This window comes from Lathyrus oleraceus, chromosome 4 (assembly GCF_024323335.1).
Source record: "Lathyrus oleraceus cultivar Zhongwan6 chromosome 4, CAAS_Psat_ZW6_1.0, whole genome shotgun sequence".
Taxonomy (NCBI): domain Eukaryota; kingdom Viridiplantae; phylum Streptophyta; class Magnoliopsida; order Fabales; family Fabaceae; genus Lathyrus; species Lathyrus oleraceus.
In genome coordinates this window covers 36,882,283-36,892,480 of record NC_066582.1, presented here as the reverse complement: position 1 = coordinate 36,892,480, position 10,198 = coordinate 36,882,283, and positions in this window count along the sequence as shown.

The window sequence follows — 10,198 nt, the reverse complement described above, 5'->3', positions numbered from 1 at the left end:
ATATCATACTCGGATAATAACATCTGCCAACGGGAAATCCTCCCAGTTAAAGCAGGCTTCTCAAAAATGTACTTAATTGGATCCATTTTGGATATCAACCAAGTAGTATGATTCAACGTATACTGGCGCAGACGCTTAGCAACCCAAGCCAATGCGCAGTATATTTTTTCAAGCATAGAATATCGAGTCTCACAGTCGATGAACTTCTTACTGAGGTAGTAAATTGCATATTCTTTCTTCCCAGGTTCATCTTGCTGACCAAGAACACAACCCATACTTTCTTCAAGCACAGTCAAATACATGACCAAAGGTCTTCCTTCAACACGTGGAGACAGAATTGGAGGCTCAAGTAGATACTTTTTGATACTATCAAAAGCTTTCTGGAAATCCTCAGTCCAATCACAAGATTGGCCTTTCCGAAGAAGCTTGAATATAGGTGCACATGTGGCAGTCATGTGCGATATAAATCTCGAAATATAGTTCAAGCGGCTGAAAAAACCTCTGACTTTCTTCTCAGTTTTGGGAGTAGGCATCTCTTGTATTGCTTTGACCTTGGCAAGATCAACTTCAATACCCTTCTCACTGACAATAAAGCCCAACAACTTACCGAACGAACATTAAAAGTACATTTATTGGGATTCAAGCGGAGTTTATACTTCCTCAAACGCTAGAACAACTTCAACAAATGCTCCACGTGCTCTTCTTCATCACTTGATTTAGCAATCATATCATCAACATAAAATTCAATCTCTTTATGCATCATATCATGAAAAAGAGTGGTTATAGCTCTCTGGTACATTGCACTAGTATTCTATAAACCGAAGGGCGTCACTCAATAACAGAATGTTCCCTAAGGTGTAATGCATGAGGTCTTCTCCATATCTTCAGGTGTCATCTTTATCTGATTAAAACTGGAAAATACATCCATAAATGAAAAGACTTTGAATTTAGCTGTATTTTCTATCAACATATCAATGTGTGACAGAGGAAAATCATCTTTCGGCTAGCTTTATTCAAATATCTATAATCAACGCATGTATGTGCTTTTCCATCTTTCTTAGGAACAAGCATAATATTGACCACCCACTGCGGATATTCGGAGGTAACAAGGAACCCAACATCAATCGGTTTCTGCACCTCCTCTTTGATCTTCACTACCATATTAGGGTGAGTTCTTCTCAATTTTTGCTTGACCAGCGGGCATTCTGGCTTCAACGACAATTTATGCTCCACAATCTCGGAATCCAAACCAGGCATGTCTTGATAGGACCAAGAAAACACATTATAATATTCTCTAAGAATATCAATCAACCCCTTCTTAGCTTTTGGACATAGTTGAGACCCAATCTTGACTTCCTTCACATCATCATCGGAACCCAAGTTGACTAATTCAATTTGCTCTTCAAATGGCTTAATGGCTTTTTCCTCGTGCTCAAGTAAACGGGATAACTCATCAAATACTTCTTCACCATCATTCTCTTCCTCAGCTTCAAACACAGAGAAATCAATGTTTAGAGAGGGAGTAGGATCATACATTCAATGGATTTGAGAACCAACCTGCATAATGATTTGATATTTTGATTTTAGAGAAGTGGAGTGCAAACAAATATTATGTTGATGGAAAGGTCATTATTTATTTATGTTTTTTGTGATTACCATTTTTAGAAAAAGCAAAAAGTAAAAATAAACATCATAAATGTGGATGAATAAAATTGTCTTTTATTGATGATAATAAGAAAATGCCCAACAATGTTTCTCTTCTCCCTTAGGCATAGGAGAAGGATTTTTCTTAAAATAATAAAGTAACAAATTACTTCGAGCGATGCATAACAATAGTAACATCAACAACAAACCAAGTGTTACAAGTCTGGTCATGCGTTACAAAGTTGGCGCAAGCCTCGTCTTCATCACCATTGTCTTCAATAGTGGCAGCTGGGTGTTGATCATCCTTGTGAATTAACCCTCCACTGCAAAAAACTTCTTGCATAGCCTTGACATTGGCGTTGAATGGCCCTTGATGAAATTCCAACCCTGTTCTATTCTTGTTTTCAACAACTTCCACAACGTGACCCCATCTGTCAGTGCTACCAGTCTGAACAATCTCTTTTGCATCCTTTAGAGAAGACATGGGTGCCCCATCCTTATTCAATTTATCAACAATGGACAAAGCTTGGAACAACTTTCCAACTTCCTCCTTAGCATCTACATAAGTAAAGGATGACATATGGCTTACCAATAATGCTTTCTCTCAACTCACATCGACAAGTTCGTCGTTCTTCACAAATTTCAGCTTCTGGTGTAGAGTGGACGTCATAGCACCAACTTCATGGATCCAAGGCCTTCCCAATAAACAAATGTAGGCCGGGTGAATATCCATTACCTGAAAAGTAATTTGAAAATCATTCAGACCTATCTTAACTGAAAGGTTCACTTCTCCAATGACGGTTTTCTGAGAATCATCAAACGCTTTAACAATCACGACATTGTACCTGATCGGGGAGCCTTGATAGGAAAGTCTTTCTAGAGTTGACTTTTGCAACATATTCAACGATGATCCAGTGTCAACCAACATGTCGGACGAAGCGTACTCCTTACAATTCATTGAAATGTGCCAAATTGTGATTCCTACCTTCCTCCGGAAGTTCTTCATCACAAAATCTCAGATTATTACAGGAGGTAATATTGGTAGAAATATGGTCAAACTGATCCACAGTCACATCATGTTCCACATAAGCTTGTTCCAACACCCTCTGTAAGACTTATCTGTGTGCCTTAAAATTCATCAACAACAATAGCATGGAAATCTTTGACGGAGTTTGAAGCAACTGCTCCACAACATTGAATTATCTCCTCTTAATCAAACGTAACACTTCATCATCATCATTAGTCTTCAACTTGTTGGACTCACCAGACTAGCACGTTGGAGCACTAAATGGATTAACTGCAGGAATATCTGCCTTCTTTCCTACGGAAACATCTTCCACAATCTTAGGAAAAATTGGACTAAACACACGACCACTACGGGTCACCTTCACTACATCCGCAATATTCACCACTGAATCTGCAACGGAGAGGAACCTCTTGACCCTTTTCAATCATTATGGCATTATATTTTTATGGTACATCTTTATCGGATGCATAGGGGACAAGGCTCGCTAACCGTATAACTAACGACGATACTGATCTGTTGACTTTATTGTTGTTGTTGCTATTAAATTGGATGACTACCCGCTCAAGGGTCTTGAACACTAGCACGATGATGTTCACATCATCTCCCATATACCTTGACTTCTGAACCTAGATAACATTCTCATCCATCAACTTTTGAATATCCCTTTTAACAATTACACACCCACGGGGGTTAACACTGCAAATAACACAACCATCATGGTCATAATCACAATGGCTTACCATGCACAAATCTTTATGGATCTCTACCAAGGACCTACGGATACGACGTACATCAAATACTCTGAAATTCCCTTGACAACCGTCCACCATGTTTATAGAAGCGTTACCATGAGCAGGCAACATGTTGGCTTTCACATTTGGCGCTTTGTCCTCAAAGGACACCATACCACTCTTAACAAACTTCTAAACTTCATATTTCATAAGATAATAGTTCTTAATATCATGACCATGGGCTCCCTAGTGAAAAGCACAATGTAAATCCGGTTTGAACCACCATCGCAGTGGCTTAGGAATTTGAGACGGGTTTCTTGGTTGGATAAGAATCTTAATGACCAAAAACGGGTAGAGCTCTGCGTATGTCATAGGAATAGGGTCCAAAGAGACCTTATTCCTTTCAAAGTTTTGATGATGATTGTTATTGTTGTCATTGGTACGTTGTTGCGGTTGTTGTTGATGTTGTCGTTGAATAGGAACTGGTTGATTGGTTGAATTATTGGAAAACACTGGAATTATTGATGACACTTGATGTTGAGGTTGACATGACTGAGAATTCTTCCTTACATGAGGCCTCCTCTGCCTCCAGCTGATACTGCATTAGTTTCTCCTTCCTTCTTTTTAGAGAAACCTCCATCGTACTTCTTACTTGTCGACGCTTCATCTTTGGATAGACGCCCTTCACGGTCTCCTTCTTCCAATCTCATCCCCATGTTTACCATCTCGGTAAAATCATTATAGGCACTTGCGATCATTCGTTCATAGTAAAATGAACTCAGCATCTTCAAGAAAATCTTAGTTATCTCCTTTTCTTCCAAAGGTGGACTAATCTGAGCGGCCAACTCCCTCTATCTCTTGGCATATTCTTTGAATGTCTCTTTGTCCTTCTGTGACATAGACCTCAACTGATCTCTATCTGGTGCCATATCCACATTATACTTGTACTATTTGACAAAGGCCTCACCTAAGTCGTTGAAAGTACGGATGTTAGCACTGTCTAGGCCCATATACCATCTGAGGGTAGCTCCAGTCAGACTATCCTGGAAGTAGTGAATAAGTAGTTGGTCGTTATCAATTTGAGTAGACATCTTTCTGGCATACATGACAAGATGACTCAACGGACAAGTATTCCCCTTGTATTTTTCAAAGTCTGAGACCTTGAATTTAACCAGAATCTTGACATTGGGAACTAAACACATCTCAACAGCACTCTTCCCAAACAAATCATTTCCTCTTAGAGTCTTCAATCCCTTGCGCAGCTCAAGGAACTGGTCCTTCATTTTATCCATTTTCTCATAAACATCTGGACCTTCAGATGGCTCATAGTGATAAATGGTGTCCTTAACACGAGGCATAGTGTGAACAATAGGAGGAGGCACAGTCATGACTGGGTTAGATGCCGACACAGAAGCAAAAGTAGGTGCATACCCTTCAGGCACAAAATTGGGTGGCATTCCCCACATGAGTCCAATTGGCATGGCAGGAACAGGCTGGCTAGCCGTCACGGGCATAGTTGATGAAGTGATCTCTGAGATGACAATCCTCTGAGGAGGAGGAGTTGCAGGAGGCAGAGACTGTTAGTTCTGAGCATCTATTACATACTCCATTAAGGTTGTGAGTCTGGAGATCTCGTTCTTCATTTCTTTGTTCTCTTGCTTGAGGTGCTCCATTATTTTCAATCGACTAGCTCGGGTGTTATAGTGATGAGTCATCTTGGCTGATACACAGAAGAAGAACTAATAAGACACCTGGCAGAAGAAACCTGTTATGCAAATGATACATGAAATGCAATGTTTTTGATTATTTTTTTTAATTTCAAGGAAGATATGAAGTCTTATTTTCAAATATAACAATAATTAATAATAACAATTCAATTAACCATAAAATCTCTTTTTATTCATAAAATTGGAAGAATTAAACTGAGTATAATTTCAGAGACCAAAGTATAAATACAAGAGAAAATGAAAATATCATCCTAAGGATCCCTAGCAACTGCATCAGATGATCTGGCTATGGGGGCATACTTCCTTCGGATGTGTCGGATCTCATATTCAAAGGATGTCTTCATCTGAGCCTTCTCGAGGACAAGCTGATAAACAATCTTCTTCCAAGCACCAAAAGGCTAAGGCATACAAGAGGCAACTAAACCCTCTGGTTCTCTCTGTCTCTTCACTACACGATCCTCAAGAATCTCAATAAGCGTATCTTTATCTTTCGACTCAAGCTGCAACTCCTCATGCTTTCGGTTCAAAACATGGAACCGTTCTTCCCACAAATCTCTCTCTTGCTTCATCTTGGCAAGTGCGTCTTCCAGCTCCTCTACATCTTGGTTCGGGAGAGTTGATGGCTCAACCATAACCACATACATATGTCTCTCACAAGTGTATGGAATCTTGAGCTCCAAAGCTCTCTTCTTAACCCAAATAGTGTAAGCTTCCAAAGCTACACAGTTGCGCGAATCAAGCTCGGGTCTTCCTTTCCTATGCACATTGTGCCAAGCATGCACCATTATACTCTTCAAGAGTTGGGGATCTTTACCCTCTTGATAGAATAGACCCTCTAAATGAACGTTATTAGGCTTATCTCTCAAGGGGAACCCAAGTTAACGACGAGCCAATGTTGGGTTGTAGTTGATTCCTCCTTGCGTACCAATAAGAGGCACATTAGAGAACTCCCCAGAATTGTCAATAATGTCCAAGCTACCCAATGCAGAATCATACCAAATAATATCGTCATTAGTGAGAGACATAAGTCTCTGGTACCACCGTAGACATTGTTGGTTCTCCATAAAAGCAAGCGTCTGAGGCAAGTGCGAAATAAACCACTTGTACAGAAGAGGAACACAACACACAATAGTCCCACCACCTTTAGAATTCCTCAAATTCAAAGAGAAATACATGTCACCCAACAGAGTCGGAACAGGATTCTCAATCAACAAAGCTAAGCCATAAATGATAAATACCAAGACAGCCTCAAAAGCATCCATGCTACCGGCTTGAGCAAAAACAGTAGCTCTACAAATGAGAAAATCAGAAGTCAACCCAAGAATCCCTCCTGTCTTCACCAAATGAGCATCAATCTCAGATTTCTTCAAATTAAGAGCTTCAACTATGACATGAGATCTCAGGGTCTCCTCCAATCCATTGAAAGGTACCTTGTCAGATACGGGGATACCCAAGAGATGGACGACTCCTCCAACATGGGCACAAGCTGATAGTCGAGAAAAGTGAAGCACCGATAAAGAGGGTCATAGAACTGAACCAAAACACTAAGAAGTCCTTAAACCATATTAGTAGATGACACAGACAAAAGCTTCCCATGATGTTGCTTGAAGTCCAAGGGATCTAATACAAAGGATGACAACTTCCTTAGCTCTTTCAAATTAGGACATCTGAAACTGTACTTGTTAGTGTTCCTTCATCCACAATCCATGGTCTGAGAATATTTGAAAACAAGACCTTAGTTCCTTGAAATTTATTTTTATGATGAATGTTATGATGCGCATGTATGCATGAATGCAACAATCACACACAAGGGATCACACACAAGGCAAACACAAACAAAGGTCAATGTATGAATCAAGTCATCATCAAGATCAATCATCCATTTTGGTGGATTATGGTTTTCACCTTATCAACACCTAAGTTCCATTGATATTAATAAGATTTGATCAGATCAACCAAGAATCAAAGGGTTTGTTGTGAGTCACGAGCATGAAGTCGGGTTAAGAACCATCACAAAGGAGTGTACTAAGGATAAAAACTTGTAGATCATGTTCTACAAAAGTTCTCAGAGTCTTAATCCCATCTATCGGATACTACAGGTTAGGATGACTGACTCATCAACCCATAGTATTCTCAAGAGAAACTCGTCTGAGTGTAGTATCGCGTAACAACTGTTATCAAGTCTACACTTGAACAGTCTCCGCACTACGTCCTAAATAGGCCAAGTTTGGTTAAGTGTTCTACGGTCCTCAGCTTCTCGGACCCTGGATTTAGAGAAAGTAATGTCTATCCACAACTTACTCGTGTGACATCAGCAACTCCAAAGAGGTTTCCACTAAGTGGGAGATCTCATGCCAACTTTGTCAGGACTACTCCTTCAAAGTCAACATGATTATACCACCCTCCTACCTTAGATTGCACTCAAGTTCAGGTTAGAATTTATCTCATCACACAGAGATCACTAAGCACAACAGACAGAGTATCACATAGTAATATGTACAAACAAACATCACATATACAAATACACACACACAAAAAGTAGTCTAAACCCACTGAGGACTAGTCCCCATCAGGGTCGCCACTTAATTTATGTAGCGGTAAATTCATGACCATCAAGCTATGGATAAACTTGACGTCAATAAAACTAGAGTCGCCATCGCGCTTTTATTGTTTCCAAAGGAAATGGGCAAAAGTACGAACAAAATCCAAAGATAAGAAGTTTTCAAATCAAAACTAATAAAATGTCAGAGATTACAGGTAAGGGGGTTGGTTACACAGAGGGAAGATGTTAGAACCCAAAGTGTCATAGGTACTCTAGGGAGCCCTTTTTTGTTTACAAGTGATTTAGTCAAAATGATGTTTGATAAAATATAGAGTGGGGAGATAAGAAAAGAATTCATTGATTATATTTTTGTGTTTGACAAGACCTTCGGTCTTATACCTACATACCAACATAAAAATGAGGGATCAAAACCTCGTAGTTCATGGTAAAAATTTCAAAGAAGTTGGTGAATTGATTTTAATCAAAAGTATGAAAGAAAAGGCACAAAAGGCCAAAAAACTTGAATGGGGTTGTTCGTTATTTTTGTCCTTTTGAAATTAAAGTCAATATGGTTAAATTCATTTACAAATTTGATTAAGAAAAATTTAAAAATTCATCGGCATAAGGCCAAAGTTTCTAATCATTAAAACAGGTCTAAGTTAGAAAACACAAGCAAAGGAAGTTTTTTTGAAAAGAGGAAGAGATTTTGAAATTTAATAAGTGGGAGGATATGAAGGGACTATCCTAGACAAAAATTAAAAGTTAAGGGTTGAAAAGATCTCACCAATGGGAAACAATCCAATCAGACAAGAATGTCATATAGAAACCCATTTTCCTTTGGACTTTAGCAAGCAACAAGCATAAGCAATTTCCAATAAAATCATATGAAGACCAAGGCATCAAATAAAGATAGCCATAATATCCAAGCAAGCAATCCAATAGCTAGTAGTCTTCCATTTCTATCAATGCATGAGATGAAAGTATAACCCTTGGTCAACTTGGAACAAACAACAGACATTAACAATAATAACAGTATAACAAGTAAGCACAAAGTCAAAGTGACAGATGAGTCAAATTCAATCAAGGTCTCTTGTATCATATGAAAGGTACATGCAAGGATGGCTCAGTCTTAGACAGTGGCATTGGCCAAGTGCTCAAAGCAAAGGGAAGTTGCATATCCTAAGTCCAAAGTTTCATATCAAGTCCAACAATCCACCAAGATGTTTTTAGGGTTTTTGTTGTTATTATATGTTTTAAGGTCCTAAGACCTTAAACAACAACAAGCAAACAATATATAAACAATCACAAGATATGTCTCAAGTGAGCAAAGTGAAAAGGACTGAAGCATAAACAAGTGGCATGAAATGTAAATGGCAGATGAATGATAAATGTACTGAAATTTAAATTGCATAAAGTAAATGTCTTAGAAAATAAATCAATGTGAATAAAAGTTAGTCAAGTGTTAGTCAAATGTTTTAATTAATTAAGTCATTCTTTGGAGAATACTCAACCAATCATTCATAAGTATGAATCCTTGAACCAAGACATCATCCATGAGAAGGGCTCCAACTTGGATGATTCAACAAGTATTCCACTAGCTCTCATGAAAGGAAAAAAGCTCAAGTCTTCACACAATGCCATGAAGAATGGGAGACTTACAATCTCACTTACTAGAATGATATGCCTTCTTGATCAAATTTAACTCTATGTTAAGCAATCGTAAATGGACTTATGTAGAACTATCGGAGGTCGGGCAATAAAAATATAGGTGTTAATGCATGTTAAAGATTTGGTACAAAGAACCAAACTCCTAAAACATACCACACATTAAAAGAAATGATGGGAGGACTTATCTCAGTCTGCCTCATGTTGATTCATCTGACACAAGGTCGTTGATGAGCCGACTAGCATTAGACATGAAGAGGTTTCATTGGTCAATGATGCATTGGGGAAGAATAAGGATGAAAATGAAGAGGGAAGGGGAAATAAAAACTCAAATTGGTCACAGGAGGAATTTCATCTGATCAATACTATCCATTCATTTTGGAAGATGAAATGTACATTTCATCAATCCCCTAAATCCAATAGTATTGGTCAAACAAAAGTCAAACCAACCCTGATCAAGGCCAAACAAAAAGTCAAACATCACAAGACCATAAAAATGGCTCTACACAATTTTCAAGCATTTATTCAATTAAAAATCAAATTAAATGAATTAAAATGCATTTTAAAATGGACAAACCCTCAAATCCCTTCAAAGCACCAAATAAATGGCAAAGGAATTTATCCTAGGTCAATAAAGGTCAAAGGACCTTAGACAAAAATTTCCATAGTTTTTGGAAAGTCAAAAGTATTTTAAAATAATTAATAATAAGCCAAAAAAACATTTAATTCATGAAAAATATCAAAATTAATCCAAAAAATAATTTTAATTCAAAATATGAAAGAGGGAAATTTTTAAAGATTTTTGGTGAAATTCCCATATTTTTTGGATTCAAATGAAATTAATATGAATTAAACAAAATAA